Genomic DNA, 19,340 nt, shown 5'->3' with positions numbered 1-19,340 from the left:
TAAGAATCCTCTGTAGTGGTTTATAATCGTAATTAGTGGTTTATTAAGGCTTACCAGTGGTTTAGAGTGTTTATAATTGGTTTATAAGGATTTATAAATGATTTATACAGGGTGAGCAGTAGTTTATAGTGTTTATAAGTGGTTTATATAGGCTTATAAGTGGTTTAGAGTGTTTACAACTGGTTTATATATGGTAAACAGTGGTTTATATAAGCCTATCAGTGATTTAGAGTGTTTATAAGTGGTTTATGTAGGCTTATCAGTGGTTTAGAGTGTTTATCATTGGTTTATACAAGGTAAGAAGTAGTTTATAGTGTTTCTAAGTAGTTTATATAAGCTTATCAGTGGTTTAGAGTGTTTACAACTAGTTTATATAGGGTAAACAGTGGCTTATATAAGCCTATCAGTGGTTTAGACTGTTTATAAGTGGTTTATGTAGGCTTATCAGTGGTTTAGAGTGTTTATACATGGTTTATACAGGGTAAGAAGTAGTTTATAGTGTTTGTAAGTGGTTTATATAGGTTTATCAGTGGTTTAGAGTTTTTACAACTGGTTTATATAGGGTAAACAGTGGTTTATATAAGCCTATCAGTGGTTTAGACTGTTTATAAGTGGTTTATGTAGGCTTATCAGTGGTTTAGAGTGTTTATACATGGTTTATACAGGGTAAGAAGTGGTTTATATAGACTTACCAGTGATTTTAGAGTGGCTTATCAGTGGTTTATAGTATTTATAAGTGGTTTATATAACCCTATCAGTAGTTTAGAGTGTTTATAAGTGGTTTATATAGACTTGCCAGTGGTTTTAGAGTGTTTATAAGTTGTTTATTTAGGATTACCAATGGTTTAGAGTGTTTATAAGTGGTTTATATTGGCTTAACAGTGGTTTATAGAATTTATAAGTGGTTTATATAGGGTAAGCAGTGGTTCATATTTCCTTGTCATGACTTAGTAGTGGTCTAGAGTGTTTAAAAGTGGCCCGAATTGTCTTAGTAGTGGTTTATGTTGTTTTATGGAGATTTAGTAGTGGTTGAAGTTGTGCATAATTCTAAAATGGCTGCTTTACTTGTTAATTGGAATGATTTTTTTTCAATTGGTTATTTTGACAATGGTTTAATTTTGTGTAAACAGAAGAACGATAGAACAAAGAGCTTCTTTTATCTTACACGTCGACGGCTTTGTAAAGGATGCGGTATCATTTGAATACATCGGTGGGAAGAAGTTGCCCGTAATTGTGGGTCGAAAAAAAATTGTGAAAAAATTGGAAGCAATTAGGGGTTTAAACCAAACTTTAGGGCTCTAAACCATACAATTCTAAGAAATTAGGGGTTCAAACAAAACTTTACGACTTTAAACCATATATTTCTAAAAAACATAACCAAACTTTAGGGCTTTAAACCATAGATTTCTAAAAAAAAATTAGGGTTTTAGTTACTGATTTTCCAAACTGAAAGAGAGAGAGTACCAACCCTAACTTATTGGTTTGAGTCTAAACTGATTTGGGAAAATTATAGAGTTTTCTAAACTGATTTTTTCTCTTTTTCAAAGAGAAAACGGTTCCTACACATATGTGTAGAGAATTCTCTAAACATTAGTGATGTGTGGAGATGTGGCTTAAGCAAGGCCCTTAGATCAACGATCATCTAAGCCATCCATTCCAAAAATGAAAAACAGTGTTGGGGTTTCTCGTTCCCAAACCCAAACAGAGAAGAAAAACGAACAGAGAAGAAAAACGCATGAAACCCAAAATCTAGGGCATCAAAAACGTAAACCTCTTCTCTTCTCTCATTACCTTATCTGGTTTTGATAGATCCTCATCTCCTTGAGTAAAAAAAGCCGACGATCTCTCGGGTTTTGTACGAACTCGGTTCGGGTTTTGTACGAAATCTCGTCTCTTCTCATCTCCTTCACAGTTCGAGGTAGATCGTCGAAGAAGAACAAGGGTGCAACCCAAAGCCGACGATCTCCTTCACCAGGTAAGTCGTTCCTTCTCTGTTCTCTTATTTTTTTTCCATTTTTTAATGCTAAAAGAGGGGAAGAATCGGGTTTTTGGGTTTATCTTTGTTTTGGGTTTCTTGCTCTTGGTGAAGGAGATCGTCGGCTTTGGGTGAAGGAGATCGTTGTGAAGCAGAAACCCAAAATGCTTATTTCCAGTGTTAAAAAATGGAAACTCAGCAACAAACCCAAAAACGAAAAAAACCGAAAAAAACCTCTTCTCTGTTCTTTTTTTATTTCCATTTTTTCATGCTAAAAGAGGGGAAGAATCGGGTTTTGTGGGAACAGAGAAGGAAGAAGAGCTTCTCTCTTTTTATTTTCGTTTCCCATTTTTTTTTATGGTAAAAGAGGAAGAATCGGGTGTTGTGGGAACCTCTTCTCTCTTTTTATTTACGTTTCCCTTTTTCCCCACAAAATGCAGGGATTAGGGGTAGCGTTCCTCTATTACGGTAGTTAAATCTGTGGAGGAACAGAGAAGGAAGAAGAGCTTTTTTACTCAACATAGTCTGAACTGGTAAGAGTTTATTAATATATTTTTATCTTATTTCCAGTGTTGAAGGGATTTAAATGCTTATTTCCAGTATGAATTAGGGTTTCTATCGATGTTTAGGTTGTTATAATTTTCTCTTTAGCTTTTTGGTGTGAGATTCATCTTTACGGTTTCTATTTACTTACTTATCTCATCAATTTGCAAATTTCTAAATTTTGAAGTTACATGTTTATCTCGATATGATGTTTTTTTCGGTTTGTATGGTCGATCAGTTGCATCTTCAGGTTTTTTGATCCTCTTTTACAGTATATGGATCCGTTTGGGCTGTCTATTGTGGATGTTGATGAAAATAGATTAATTATGGCTGATGATACAATGTCGCAAGCCGATAGGTTATGTGTTGATGAGGGAAATAGATTAGAGATGGTTGATGAAGAGGAACCGCTAGGTTGGGCTGATAATGACGAGGGCGGTACTGGTACCTCAGAAACGCCTAATAAGGATGATGCGGCGAGTGTTTTAGGTAGCAAACCTTTTGAAGGCCAGCTTTTTGATAATTGTGAAGATGCCATGATTTTTTTTTCCATGGAATATTTGTTTATTAAGTGATGTGAGAGGGCCAGGGAAGGTGGGAGAAGGACAGAGTAGAGATTGCATGACAGAGGGGAAGGGGTTAAGAGCACCACACATTTTCCCTAGTTCAGAAATTACTGCACATTACCCTTACGGCACTGGAACATTGACAAACTCAAAACTACACCTGTTTGACCCTCCATTCCAATCTTGGGTTGGGGGAATCTGTCTCTATTAGCCTTATATTTAGGGGTGCAACTTGGGTTTGGTGGGGGGAATCTGTCTCTATCAGCCTTAAATTAAGGGGTGCAACTTGGGTCGGGCTCAGCCCGAACCCGATTTCTGCTTGGTCTGGGTTGGCATTTGGTCGGGTTGGGTTTGGAAAAGCCCTGTCTGGTAACCATGAGACCATATTTGGATTCCTCATGTTTTTGTATTTGGATACAAAAATACATCAATCATCCCCTAAATATAAGGCTAATCTGGTTCATTTTGTTTGGGTGTGATATGTCCAGTAAAGGCAAGAGATGATGTCTGTTACAAAAAAAAGAAAATTGCCTTTGCCACATTTGTTTGTTTATGCTCATCACTTTGGTTAATTAATTCACATGAATCCAACACCTCTCTTATTTTTGTTTGGGTGTGATTGGTCTGGGTTCCCACAGATGACCTGCCTTAGATTTTTCTTTATATAGAGAATATATTCAGATTCAAACAAAAAACTTTACTTGAGTACATGTGGAAGTTCTTCTACACACTAAGACTGAGTGATATTGCTTTCTTCTTTACAGTGTGTCACTACTCTTGCTAAGAACATAAAAACCATCATCAGTTTTGAACAAAGTTACATGCGCAGAAAATTCAGAACCCAGCTGCCATGGGTAGCTCATGATATCTTCCAGTTCAAAAAGATTTTGAGAAACCTCTGATCGACAGAGAATCATGGTTCAGACACTTGAAGCGATCAAGGATGCTGGTTGGTCTATCAAGGTGGGGACAACTGGCACAATTGGTTCATTGATGACCAGCGAATTGAAATCCCTGAAACATGCTCCACTTCCATCAGTTCCCACTAGAAGAAAACCTCAAACAAGTTCAGTTTCAGTTCCATGTGGCAGTACTGCCCTTAAAAAATCAAAGCCAAGACGAATCCTAACATAGATATGCTAAGCTCTGATAACATCCCCACAGAGGAATCCTAACATAGAGAAACTAGACAAGAAAGGATCTTTAATCTCCATGTCACTGATGTAATTCATCTCTGTAATCTGCATCCATGGTCCCTGTGAATGGTTACTGGAATCCAGTTCAAGCCTTCTGAAGTACTCGATCAAGGATGCTGGTTGGTCATTCAAACAAAATGAACCAGATCTGAATATATTCTCGCTTGCAAAAGAAGAAAATTGCCAAACCCACATTTGTTTGTTTATGCTCATCACTTTGGTTAATTAATTCACATGAATCCAAATCCATTTCTTCCAATGTAGTACATGAGATATATAGCCCACATGAGATTGAACACCAGTCCTGTTTGTAGAGTCGACTTATCAGTCAATTTACAAGTGCAACCATGGCAAAACCATATCAAGCTTACAACTAAACAAGCAAACCATTACAAGAGATGATGTCTGTTACAATATGATTGAGACTCTTTCATTCTTCCCACCTCACTTAGTGCTACATTTTTTTTAAAAAAAAAACAAGAAAAAAAACCACAACACCCATAACTTTAATCCACCCAGTTTCATTCTCGACCACTTTAACGGCTTCACGTCCCTGTTGCACCAACACCTTCAATTCAGCAACCTCATTATCCAACTTTTCCAACACTTTAATGGCTTCAATTCCCTGTTGCACCAACACCTTCAATTCGGCAACCTCGCTCTCCAACCTTTGCAGACGTTGATTTGCAATCATGTTGTCCCTCCTCAAACGAAATTCGTTGTCTACAACATCATTTTGACACCAACGGAAATACTCACACTTCTTGATGCCAAGTTCCTGTGTGTTGCATTAGCTTTAGGAATTTCAAATTTGATCAAGAAATTAAATCACACGTATGAATTTTTACTTACAAGAAATCCACATGTGTAGTAGGGCCATCCTCGGTTTCCATTCTTATCTGACTTAGTTATTCTGATACATGCTTTCTTTTGACACTCACAATTCACCATAGTTGAACTACCATCACTCTCAGTAGACGACGCCATCGATTAATCTTAACTATCTGCACACAATCAGAACATATCCCATATTTCCACTTCAAATGTTTGAGTTTCACCCTTACCTGGGGAAGGAGGTGGAAACCCAAGAGCAAGAAAGCCAACAACGAAAAAAACCCAAAAACCCGATTCTTCTTCTTTTAGCATAAAAAAATGAAAAATAAAAAAAACAGAGAAGATGTTTATAGATTTGGGTTTCTTGCTGAGATGCCCTAGTTTTCGGTTTTTTTCGTTTTTGGGTTTCTTGCTGAGTTTCCAGTTTTTTACTTTGGAAATAAGCATTTTGGGTTTCTGCTTCACCAAGATCTCCTTCACCCAAAGCCGACGATCTCCTTCACCAAGAGCAAGAAACCCAAAAACAAAGATAAACCACAAAACCCGATTCTTCCCCTCTTTTAGCATGAAAAAATGGAAATAAAAAAAGAACAGAGAAGAGGTTTTTTTCGTTTTTGGGTTTGTTGCTGAGTTTCCATTTTTTAACACTGGAAATAAGCATTTTGGGTTTCTGCTTCACAACGATCTCCTTCACCCAAAGCCGACGATCTCCTTCACCAAGAGCAAGAAACCCAAAACAAAGATAAACCCAAAAACCCGATTCTTCCCCTCTTTTAGCATTAAAAAATGGAAAAAAAATAAGAGAACAGAGAAGGAATGACTTACCTGGTGAAGGAGATCGTCGGCTTTGGGTTGCACCCTTGTTCTTCTTCGACGATCTACCTCGAACTGTGAAGGAGATGAGAAGAGACGAGATTTCGTACAAAACCCGAACCGAGTTCGTACAAAACCCGAGAGATCGTCGGCTTTTTTTACTCAAGGAGATGAGGATCTATCAAAACCAGATAAGGTAATGAGAGAAGAGAAGAGGTTTACGTTTTTTATGCCCTAGATTTTGGGTTTCAAGCGTTTTTCTTCTCTGTTCGTTTTTCTTCTCTGTTTGGGTTTGGGAACGAGAAACCCCAACACTGTTTTTCATTTTTGGAATGGATGGCTTAGATGATCGTTGATCTAAGGGCCTTGCTTAAGCCACATCTCCACACATCACTAATGTTTAGAGAATTCTCTACACATATGTGTAGGAACCGTTTTCTCTTTTTCAAAATATACGGTTTTCTCAACTAATTTGGGAAAATATAGGGTTTTCTAAACTAAATTTCTAAACCAAACTTGGAGGTTTAAACTAGTCACCATCACTATAGATTGGTTATTTCCAAGTCTCCCCTCTTCATATGTCATAGTCAGTAGAAAGTCCTTTCATTTGGTCATTTTCCCTTATTGTTATTGGAATAAAGAGACGGTGTATCCATCAAAGTAAGGGGGATGCAAATATGATACCTTTTGATGACTATAACTAGGGATTTGCTAGCGTCAATGGCATAAGGCATTTTCCGTGCATCAAGTTCCTACTTAGTTGGCAACCAAAAAACAAGGAAATCTTAAAAAACAAGGAGATTGATGGATATGAGAGGGACTGAGTGACGAGAGGATAAGAAAATCTTAAAAAACAAGGAAACAAAAACTCCAGTCAAAATGGGATTCACCTTTTCTGGTTTTTTAGCCACTCCTCACCATCCAGGCCTCACTCAATTGTGCCCTTTCAAGTCTCTCCTTCTCCCACCCGCCCTACCCCTCTGCAAGAGCTACACATGGCCTAAATGTTGGGACAGTGTCTTGTTTCCTACTCCACGTGGGGTTATCTTTGCGATAGTTATCTAGTGTAAGTGTGTAACTAGGATTATTACGAGTGGAGCATGGTATACGTAGTTGGACAAGAGAGGAAAAAATATAATAAGCTAGGGGTCTACTAGTTAAACTAGTACTACGTTTTGGGCTCTGAGAAATTTTATATGGCTCTGGTGCACAAAATATAATATAGAAGGTAAAAAGGGAAATATGGTTTCTTTTAACCGTTCTGCTCGTAATATCTTTCATTGAACCGATTTCACACCTCACGAATGAATTTCTCTGTGATTTTGATAATCCAAGAGTTGTTGTAACGAAAGATCAATAATTGAATGAGTGGATGAGCTTGGCCGGACTCCTCAAAGATAAGGCTGGGGAGGGTAAAAATGTAAATTTAGAACATCACTTTATATCGTCGATCTGATGAGGCAGCAGCTCACAGCAGTAATTGACTAATTGAGGAGAGAGTCTCCTGATGTCAAGGATTTTTTAAGTGACCGAAATATTGGTCGTATTTTGAAGAAGGACCAATAACCAATGGGGGACAAAAATTAGGCGGAATTATCAACAGGACCCATGCTTTTCAGAAATTATCAACGAGGGACAAAAGAGGTCTTGTCATTAAAAGCTGGATGAAAATGCCCTTTTCTTATGCAACACATTTTGCTTTTCCACTTTTCCCTCTTATGTTCTTTCCTTCTTCTTTTTTTACTTTTTCATTTTCATCTTTATTTTTTTTTACCTTACCAGTCATCTTCTTCATCATTTAGCCACCAATGGAGGCGGGAAAGCTCGAAAACTTGAAACGTGAGCTCATTCCCATCTATCTCTCTATATCTAGGTTTTATTTTTCGTTTGTTTTAGGGTTTTGCATTTCTCTTTCTCCCTTTCAATGGAGGATGAGGAAGATGAATCGTAGGGTAGAAGAGAAAAATGGTGAAAATGAAAGAGTGAAAAAAAAAAACAGCAAGTAAAAAACGTATTCATAAGGGACTTGATAAGCCCATTCGGAATTTGGTAACCCTATTTTGATACAGGATAACCCCAACCCCAAAGACTTGAAAACCCCCTTCCAAAACTCCAGTACCCTCGATCAATTCTAAGGGACTTGATAAGCACATTCGGAATTTGGTAACCCCATTTTGATACAGGATAACCCCAACCCCAAATACTTGAAAACCCCCTTCCAAAACTCCAGTACCCTCGATCAATTCTAAAGGACTTGATAAGCTCATTCGTAAATTGGTAACCCCATTTGATACTAGATAACCCCAATCCAAAATACTTGAAAACCCCCTTCCAAAACTCTAGTACCCTCGGCCAATTTTTAGGACTTGATAAGCCCATTCGGAAATTGGTAACCCTATTTTGATACTTGATAACCCCAATCCCAGAGACTTGAAAACCCAATTCGAAAACTCCAGTGCCCTGAGCCACTTCTCAGGACTTGATAAGCACATTCGGAAATTAGTAACCCCATTGTTTTATACTAGATAACCCCAATCCCAGAGACTTGAAAACTCCCTTCTAAACCTCTAGTACCCTTGGCCAATTTTTAAGGACTTGATCACCCCATTCGAAAATTGGTTACCCCATTTTATACTAGATAACCCCAATCATAGAGACTTGAAAACCCCCTTCCAAAAGTCTAGTACTCTCGGCCAATTTTCAAGCACTTGATAAGCCCATTCGAAAATTGGTAACCCTACTTTTGAGAGTTGCTAACCCCCTTCCAGAGAGTTGATAAACCCCTTCTGCTACAAAAACTCCCTGCTTATAGCAACTATTCTAATGGCATTACAATTATGCTCATGATAGAAATAACAAAAGAAATGGATGTTGGTTTCATTAAATGTGCTTCGTGTATTACATCCCAATTTGTGTATTACAAAAAAAAAAATTTAAGTAAATTAAAAAATATGTAGCCATCCATTCATGTATTACATTAACTTTTTCTCATACAACCAGTTGTCTTCCAAAAAAGTAAGTGAAGCCATCCATGCATTATCTCCAGAACACACCCTAAAATACAAACCGCTTAAACCCTAAACAAGATAAATAAGAAACAGAGGAATGAAAAATAGTGCAAAACTCTAAAAAATAAATAAATAAATAAAAAACAAAACCTAGATACAAAGAAATAGATGGTAAGAACTCAACATTCAAGTTTTCAAGATTTGCCAGCAATAATGGTGGCTGAACAAGGAGGGAAATGACTAGTAGGGTAAAAAATCAAAATGGTGATAATGGAAAAGTAAAAGAACAGGGAAGAAGGAAAAAACAAGGTCAAAACGTGTTGTAAATGCCAAAGGGCATTTTCGTCCAGCTTTTACCGACGAGACCTCTTTTGTCTCTCGTTGATAATTTTTGAAAAGCATGGGTCCTGTTGATAATTTCACCTAATGTTTGTCCCCCATTGGTAATTGTTCCTTAAAAACATAAGTCCCAATGGTCAGATTGGGGTACACAAAAAAATCAACCCCTTAAACACACGTTAAGAAATGTCTTTCTTATCTTGCTTTGTTAACGGTCTAGAATCATCCAATCATGGTGGGGCCCAAGTCAATATACTAGATTTGGGAGTTGGGATAGATGGGCCCTGGATCACAATCTGATCTTATTGGATGATTATAACCCTTGCTTCTTAATACTTCGCGATCCATTTGATTGATAAAGATTGATGGGTTAAAATTATCTATTGGGGGATAATTTTGATACGTGCTCCATCAATATTGTTGGGGGTAAAATCAAACGGCCAACAGCGTAGCGCCATGTGGCTGGCCACCCACACACAGACGGGACAAAGCACTCAGCTAGTTTGCCTGGTTGAATCTCAAGAGACCATGTCTCAGCCTAGAGTGAATGCAAGTCCACTCCTAGATTTAATCCTGACAACTAATTAACACCACTGTATTTCTAGTATAACTCAATTAGTTAGATAACTAGAACAATAATAATACCCTTAAGGTACTTAAACATTTAAATAGTGCTCACAGTGATCATGTCTAGGATTACTGATATAACTACTTAATCTTCCTACTATATTTTATCTCATGCAGTTCATATTTAAATCAAACTGCCTAAGTTATTTACACCATCTCCTCAATTGAATATATCAATTGAAAATATACTTTTCAACCAGTTTACCTCTTTATATTATGCATAAGCAAGTACATCATGCTCTAATTCCTCGGCGAATTGATCAATTTTAGTTTATTCCTTTGATCTCCAAGAGATCACACTCCCATTTATTGTACAAGGCATAATTAATAGTGACCCAAGAATCCTCTGATTCTAAACAACATCGCTTATTCCTCATAAAATAGCGAGACATCTCTGATATTGGATCTCTTAACAATTATATGTTTGAGATATTTCACAATATTACAAATAGTATTTCATCAATGTATACAAGCACAACTAGGATGTCTACATCAAATTCTAATGTATATTCCATATAAAGTTCAGAGAATATCTCAAACTACCAATTATGTTAGCAATTCATTTGACTAACACAATCATTATTATTCAATCCATTACTTATGATCTAAGAAGTAAATTTGGATTGTAGTCTAAGTAATTATGTTTTCCATGTAAAGAGATTCTCAAAGATAAACTATTTTCATTCCAAAATTACATTTGCTTATCCATGATCTTTTACATTAACATTTTGCCATAGCAACCAGAAATAAAAAATCATTTCTTGCCAAGCAAATATGTCATAAAGAGTCACTATACACACATGGATTCATCACAAACAATATACTTGGGTCTATTCAACACAATAGCAATTTATAACTCGTAAAGCCACTGATTTGGACATGTTTTATAGCAAAATCATTTAGTTGATCCATACATCATTTACATTCAATACTTTAGAAACTTGAGTGAATAAGAAGTCTCCCAAAAAGATGGTGAAGAAATGTTGACCTATGAAGATCAAGGGTTGTCCCTTATCATGAGGAGATTAGTCTAGTCTCCTAATCAAGAGGCAAACAAATCACTTATTTTGGCTTTTTGACCCCATATTGTAGGGTGGATCTCGAAAGATATGAAAGATCGCCCTCCAAGCCGTACATACGACTTTCATCGAATATGGCTTTCCACAGAATTCTATATGTATCTACGAGATCGAATGGAATTCTATTCACTCACTTTAAATTGAGTATCTGTTTCCTTCCTTTTCCTGCTAGGATTGGAAATCCTGTATTTTACATATCCATACGATCAAGTCTTTGGGTTTCAGAAATAGTATAATGTAAAAAGAAGTTCTTCAAATCATTGCTATTTGACTCAGCACACAATCTTCTAAAAGAAGTGTATAATGAATTAGAGATTTTGCAATTTGATCATTGATGCGGGCAATAACGAGAATATTTTCTCTAGAGCAATGGTGGACAACACAAAGTTGAAGATGGAAGACACCCTTCCATACAAAATATGTTAGGTGGTCAACGAACCAATTTTGTTGAAAGGAATCAAATTTCATTTTCTATTGTAAAAGTTGTTAAAGATAAAGTTGTATGTGATGTGGTCGATATGAAAGCCTATCAATTACTTGATCGGCCATGGCTGTATAATGTTGAATACCCGTAAGGGCAGAGACAATGTTTATATCTTTTTCAAAGATGGGAAAAAATACTCATTGCCCCTATGTTTACTTCTTTTCCAGTGGTGGGGCGGTCTCTCTTAACTATGATATATTTGTGAATGTCAACAAAAATATGAGAGACATATGCCTTGATAGTGAAGGGATGTTGTAATGTAAGGCCTATTGGTAATCCAGAAAGATTAAATACATTGATGCAAGAGTCAGGGATGGGTTTAGGGAGGGGAGGGTGGGGATTGCCTCCCTGAAAAATCTCAAAAAAAAATATATAGCTATTATGTATATAAAAAATTACTCTTTGCCCCACTTAAAATTTTCAATTTTAGTGAAAAAGGGGGGAAATTTCCTTTATTTGTTTTACCCTTTTATGTCAAAAAAGAAGTTTGTGGGTTTCCAAATCTCGCAAGGATCGGAAACATGATATTTTTTAGGCTCCCTACGGTTTCAATAATTTTTGGCTCTACGTTTTCAACGATTTTGGGGTCTACATCTCAATCTCAATCTCAATCTCTCCCTCCTTCTCTTTTCTCTTGATCTCCAACTCTAAGAGTTTTACTCCGGCCAAAGGTCGAAAGGCATGTCCTCTTCCTCAATTTCTCTCCCTCATTCTCCCAATCTGATCTCTGTTTTTTTTTTCTCTTTATCAATCTGATTTAAGTTTGTTTTGGATTTTGAGATGCCCTTCCCTCAATCCCTCTCTCTCTCTCTCTCTCTCTCTCTCTCTCTCTCTCTCTCTCTATTTCTCAATCTCATCTCTATTTTAAAAAAAATTTCCCTTTATCAGTCTGATCTAAGTTTTTTTTTGGATTTTGAGAATCGATTGTGAGCCTCTAAATGTTTCTTGTGGATTTTGAAAACTGATTGGGTCCACTGGGACAAAGGCACAACAAGGCTGAAGTCTTGTTTGTTTCTTCCTAACTCTGGTATCCAAGCACGCAAAAAGCTGTCCTTATTTGAAAATATCTTAATCCGCCAAAGACTACAACAACCTTTGTTTGCCAATTTGCACCTGATGCAAATTCTTGACTCTGTCCTTGGCAAGAGTTGAACGAAATTATTCCCAATGAACTCCCATATGGAATTCCTCTATAGGGAACATTCAACACAATATTGACCTTATTCTAGGTGCGAGTTTGCCTAATCGTTCGCGGACATATGAGTATAAAGAAGAACAGATTATTACAATGTTAAAGAGGAAGAATTGGTTTGTAAGGGACTAGTTAGGGAAAAATGAGCTTGTGTGTTGTGCCAACATAGACGACAATAAGAAAGATGGAAATTAGACCATGTGTAGTGACAGTAAGGCCATTAATAAATTTATTGTCTGAACTATAGATTTACTATATCACAGCCGAATGATATGTTCAATATGCTGGAACGGTCGACAATATTTTCCAAATTAGATTTAAGAAGAGGGTGTCACCGGATTAGGATCAGATCAAGTGACGATTGGAAGAAAGCCTTTATGACCAAGGAGGGTCCAATTATGTCATCTGGGCTCACAAACACACCATGCACCAACATGAGGCTAATGAACCAAGTTCTCAAGCCTTATTGGTCAATTCAATGTGGTTTATTATGAGATTATGCTGATATACAATTATAGCAAAGAAGAGCATGTTGGTCACATAAGAAAGGTACTTCTTGCACTCAAAGGAAACAAGTTAGGTAAGAAGAATAGTTTTATGAAATAACCTTCTTTTTTCCTAGTTGGTAGGCTCTACAGGCACCCATATAGATGAGAGGGTGAGAGCTACTATAAAATGACCTACACCTTAAACCACTAATGAAGTGCGATGTTTTGGTTGTGAAAATTTCAACAATATCATAGCACCCATTTGATAATGCAGTAGTGCGAGCGGAAGAAGAAATTGCAAAAGCTAAAACCCAAATAGAATTTCGCCACTTTTGATATACGATTTTCTCACAAACGTAATATTGAAAAAAAAACATCTAAAAGTTCCCTTTTTTCATATTCCAATTGTCCAATATATATCTTTTACAGGTTAAGACTCATGGCTAAAAAAAATCCGAGCTTTTTTTTTTTTTAAAGAGGTAGCCGTATATATTAATAAAAATGCCTGAGTTGGACTAGATACAACGAAGAAAGAAAGAACAACAATGAAAGAAAGATCACAAGAAAAAAGATCAAGGTGGGAGAGAGTCAAAGAGCGCTAGAGAATCTTAAAGACTCCTTCTCTAGCTAAGTTGTCCACCACCTGGTTGACAAATCGCCGAACATGATTAAACACAACATCCAGGTGCCTGACCTAATCAAACATCTCATCGAATAACCTATCAAATCTCCACAGAGGTTTATGAGACCCTTTAAGCCAACTAGTGATGTTAGAAGAATCTCCTTCAACCACTATATTATCAAGGCAATTCTTCTTCATCAACTCCATACCTTGGTAAACTGCTCTAACCTCTGATTCTGAGGCATCAGTTGTCCCAATAGTCCAATCAAGCACAGAGCACCACTCCATACTTAGATCCGAGAACTCCCACAATATTTGTAGGACCCAAGTTCCCCAAACTAGAGCCTTAAAAAAAAGACTTTTAGGTGCTAATATAATTAAAATTAATAACAGATAAACTTCCTTATTTAACTCCTAATAAAAGTAACTCAAAAGATAAAATCTACGATTTCTAAATGTTTTAGCGAGAGATAAGTCTCAACAGCTAGTGTTTATAGGAGCTCTGGTTCATCCGTTGAAGTATGGCTAAGCTAAGGTGGAGTCATAGGCAAGTGCAACTTAACTATATTCAGTGCCAGTTTTTATAGAAATCACATTAGAGTTTCTGATTCGGATCCATACCTGGTAGATCGAGATTCCCGAGTCGAAGCACAAATAGCTGGGATAGCTGTGGGAAATACTAGAGTAGAACCATTGGTTGGAGACCGATCGGTCAATTGCCAGATTGGTATTTTACCTAGAAGTATGCCATGCTATTAATCTGCCTTGGATGATCCACATCTTTGGGTCAGGCGCTATGAGCACATTGAACTATCCATGTGGCTAAGAGCCTTCACAGCCCAGGCACAACGGCGTAATTATCAAGGGTGCACTCGAGCAACAAGGGGATGATTTGACACAATGGAAGGCTTTGAGGTGTAAACAGGCATTGAGGATGCTGCACGCTAGTATTCGCACCGTTATTCCCTTTATTAAGAGGGACAGACTTCCTTTAGTCTCTGCAGCTGCTGCGGCTAGAGCTGAGGGTTTATTAGGAAACAAGATCTCTTAAGATTAGTTAGTTTCCTAAAATATCTCATTGAAATTTTGGCATGGAATCTTAGAAAAGGATCTGTATGCATCAGACTCCCTAGGTTGGAGTAAATACGGCCTCCAATTTGAATCTTCGAAGCGTGCACGTTCTTACTAATTTTCACTGGCATCATTTTCCCATGATTCAGAAAAAGTCGTCCTCAAGTTTTGAAGTGTCGAAGAATGCTAATCATCTAAAACTCTAGAGCATCAAACTCTTCTAAATAATCTCTTAGACAAAAAGATAATCATTCTTGATCTTGAATCGGCTTGAATTCATAAACATCTGTTGTAGGCTTCAATTTATGATCTAATAAAAATGAATCGACAAAAATTAATGAAGAAATCAAATTAGTAATTTGCCATTTACCCTCCACTTTGATCTCCATGCCGTCAAATTCAATTTTTTTTCTTTTTCGTTCATGCTTTCATATCACACAACAACCATCTCTTGTGTCACCACATCGTCGCAACTCCCACTATCAATGATAAGATTATTCATAGTACGCCGAGTAACCAACGCCTCGCCATGATCATTCCAAGTGATCTTATCACTCTAGTCATCATTGTAGTCATCAAAATATGGTTGTTCATTTAGAACCTTAGATTCAACCAACTCGTCAAAGATTAAGATTAGGACCTAAATTTTGGAACAGATATGGGAGGACGTGGCTACTAACCTCTTGCGGAAAATAGGCGAGGTTCACAATTTGCTTAAATGCGAGCGAGTTTTAAGCTACTAACCTCTTGCAGAGAACTTGGCCCAATTGCTTGGCAGCGAGGTTGATAAGGCAGTAAAATTATATTAACCTTTACGGAAGCTTTGTTGATTGGTGAGTCGAAGGACCGGTGCGTGACAATGAATAGGTTCCTTTGGGCTGTCTCAGTGTGCTTTATAATCTGTGATGAAGGGCGAAACTGATGTACGAATTGTACACCCCGGAGTGTGCTATTGCAGACAAGGTCGATGCCGATTCTATTGGCTTCGTTGATAACTTTTGCAATATAATAAACAAACAAGACAGAATACACTAATACAGACCAATGCAAAAATCAGCTTTGAGAATGAAGAACCTGACAAGTTCAACTGGGTTAGTATAGCAAATTAAGATTCAAGATGCAAATGATTTGACGAGATGGGTGAACTGATCTATATAGTAAATGAAATTTAAGTTCCAAGCAGCTCAAATGTATCAATCCCAAGATATGTAAAGGTTAACGGTATAGCAGAAATTAACAACGCGATGGGTATAAGACAAAATATGACTAGTGTAAGTAGTTGCTCTAAATTTTAAAGTGACTTTAATACTAAGTGCGAATAATAAAGCTCTGAATCTAACAATGAAGGCAAGGCAATATAGATTTGAGCAATGCAAAATGGTGAGTGCAGGTCTTTTGAACCAGGATAATGAAAAGGGGTTTCAAAATACCGGGTTAAAACAAGCTTCCTTTGGTGGTAAAGAAAATCAATAGTCCAATATTTGTAAGACAGAATGAATGTGATTATGGGAATATGCAATCCCAAGACAGGCAAGCTACTAGAGATGTCAGTGCAGGGAGATTTAATTGGGATTAAAGAGTGCAAGAAAATGTTTTCTGTTTATTATGAGAAATCAATTGTATTGTATTTCAGTGTAATGTGCAAACAAGTAGTGGGAAGAAAATCAGTGATTAAAAATAAATAAATCAATTGAGGGATTTGTGTATTTAAGGAAGATTTGGGTGAAGCAATGGGAGAGGATTGGGCTGGTTTTCCATTTTGGGGGAAAATCATGTCTTTGGAATGAAAATCACATTTTTAAGGGCTCAATGGCATGGTATCGTATATTCGATTGTTTTCTTGGTTTTTTGCATACTTAAGAGGATGGTGGCATGGGTTGTAAATAATGGGAAAATCAGGGGCCCTTTGGTGGCCACTTAAAAAACAGGGAGGGGAAAAAAATCACGTGCTTACACCTTGCTTATTGTCTGTGTAGATATAAGATATTCATTAGGAAAGCAGAAAGAGTGGTTTTGGTCGTGTTAGGAAAGGAGATTTTATCTAAGAAGTTCTGATTGTGTTAGGGTCCGTTCGCTTGTTTTCTCGAGAAAGGAAAGGAAAGAAATCTGACGTGGCAAAAAGGAAAGGAAAGGAAAAGAAACTGTGCTGGAAAAGGAATCCTGCGGCTGTTCACTTGCGCAGGAAAACCTAAAAAATCCAGAGAAAAGGTTTCTTGTGCCTGTTCACTTGCCAAGAATATAGTCCAAAATATACACCCACAACCATCAATAATTCATTTAACCACAAAAATTATACTCCAAAAACCCCAATTGCAAGAAAAAACCCAAAAAAAAAAAACACTTCTAAAATCCCAAGATCTCAAACCCAAATGCAATAGATAAAAGGGGAAACTCGAAAAACCCCAAAAAACAGGAAAGCCAAAGAAGATATGAAACCCCATCAAATCCAAATCCTATTGTAACATAGCCAAAATAAACACCACAAAATCCGAAACCTTTTTGTTTTTTTTTTTTTTTTGCAAACCCAGCTTTTTATCAAGACATGCTTCAAAACCTAAAAACCCATTTTCTTTGCAACCCTAAAAATGGAAGATCAATATCAATAACGAGAGGGTTTTTGCAGCCCCAAAAATGGGTTCCAGCACATACTTAAGATCAAAGAGAGTTTTTGAAACCCTAAATACGAAAAATGAGAATGGGTTTTGCAACCCTAAAAACGCAAGTTAGGAGAGGTTTTCTGTAACCCAATAAAAAGATCGCACAGGGCTTCTGCAACCCATTTCACAAGATTGAAGAAGTTTTTTGCAAACCCATTTCTGAAACCCATTTATCAAACCGATTTCTCCAAACCCATTTCTGAAACCCTTTTTTGCAAACCCATTTCCAAATATGGGGACCCATTTCTGAAACCCCATTAGAAGATGGAGACCCATTTGACGAGAAACCGTAAAAATCAGAAGATGGAGACCCATTTCCGAAACCCCATTTGCAGAAATGAAAAAAATGATGAAAAAAAAAGGATAGAGACTGAGAGAGAGATGGGAGAGAGGCGAAGGAGAGGTACCTTGCTTTGGGTAGTCTCGCCGGAGAAGAGCAGTCTTGCCGGAGAAGACGAACTTCCGAGGGTTGGGCCTAGGTTTTCTCTTCCTCGCGTGGGGTCGAAAAAAGAACTTTTTTTCCTTTCCTTTGATAAAGAAACGAAATCTCGCAACTTTGGTCGGAAATGAAATCCAGCCTTTGAGGGAAAGTAAGACTTTCCACGTCATTTTGCAAATTTTCCACGTCTGATTTTTGGGTTTCGCGTGAAACCAAGAGAACAGCGCCAAACTCAATTTCTTGGGAAAAAAAGCGGAATTTTCCATTCTTTTCCTGGCCTAAAAGGCAAGAGACAGACCTAAAGAAAAGGTGGCGGAAACGCACGCATCTTTTTCAAATAAAAAAAGGGAAATGATTTCAACACAAACATGTTTTGATACAAGAAGCTCATGTTTCTTGTCTTTAATATTTAAATAGCTGTAAAAGGGTTTTTACAGTCACCAAAAAGGACTTACTAACAATTAAATGCTAAAAGACAAGATACATGTGCGTCTTGTATCAAAACATAACTATGCTGAAATCATTTCCCATAAAAAAAAAAAAAAAAAAAAACAGAAACAAATGGAGTTAATGCTTGGAAACGGGTGAAAATATCATTTCCCTGATGATTCTAAATTACTAGATAAACAAGTAAAACTGAAGTCTCATCCACAACCTACATTTCAACTTGATTTGAGCAGCAACCCCATTTCTATCCCATGTCATGCCTCCTTATCCTCACCCTCTAATTCTGCCTTCGCTAAACCGTACATAAGGTTTACCTCAATGCATGTGTCACTACGATGGTTTTAAATTTCGGTTTCGGTATGCATTTCGGCCCTCATCTACTTCGAAATTTTGGGAAAATACAATAGTTTTTTAAAAACAATATTTTTTTAATACCAAATTTTGGGAAAATACTATATAATTAAAAAATTAGAGATTTTTAGGTTGAATTTCGTTAAATTTCAGACGAAATATTTAAAAAACGAAATTTCAGACGAAATCATGTTTACCATTTCGGTTGTTGGCCATTTCAGTTTCGGTGCTGACCGAAATCCGCTGTCGAAATTTAAAACCATGGTCACTACAAACTGACCGAAATCCGCACCCGTGATTTCATGAACCACTTTCTAGAGATGGAAAAATTCATGATGGAAATCACTACAAACTGACCGAAATCGGTTGTTTTCCACTTTCTAGAGATGGAAAAATTCATGAACCACACCCGTGACAATATAGATACAACATTCTCTTGTCATGCTAACCTCAAAATCATTCCGATTTCTGCGATCTGTCGCAAATAGCTCAGTAGCGTCTTGGATGGGGAGGATAGCAATGATTAAATCAGTCCTGCTGAATATGCCAATTTACTTTAGTGCCCAATGTCATTGAATGTCTTGAGCTCCTTCAGTCGGGAATTTTTTT

General features: G+C 37.1%; 1 long non-coding RNA gene across 1 annotated transcript; it reads right to left on the bottom strand.

Annotated features, from left to right (window-relative positions):
* Positions 1-4,538: 4,538 nt before the first annotated feature.
* LOC143860144 (uncharacterized) lies at positions 4,539-18,015 on the bottom strand. Its single transcript, XR_013239609.1, has 3 exons — positions 17,902-18,015; positions 5,133-5,284; positions 4,539-5,058 (listed from the first exon to the last, which is right to left on the bottom strand). It is a non-coding gene; the product is annotated as an uncharacterized LOC143860144 (long non-coding RNA).
* Between the last annotated feature and the right edge of the window lie 1,325 nt (positions 18,016-19,340).

Source organism: Tasmannia lanceolata, unplaced genomic scaffold (assembly GCF_043159265.1).
Source record: "Tasmannia lanceolata isolate RefF3 unplaced genomic scaffold, GAP_Taslan_0.1 ptg000037l, whole genome shotgun sequence".
NCBI lineage: Eukaryota > Viridiplantae > Streptophyta > Magnoliopsida > Canellales > Winteraceae > Tasmannia > Tasmannia lanceolata.
The sequence above is the reverse complement of the archived record's forward strand: the minus strand, read 5'-3'. Positions and strand labels throughout refer to the sequence as shown.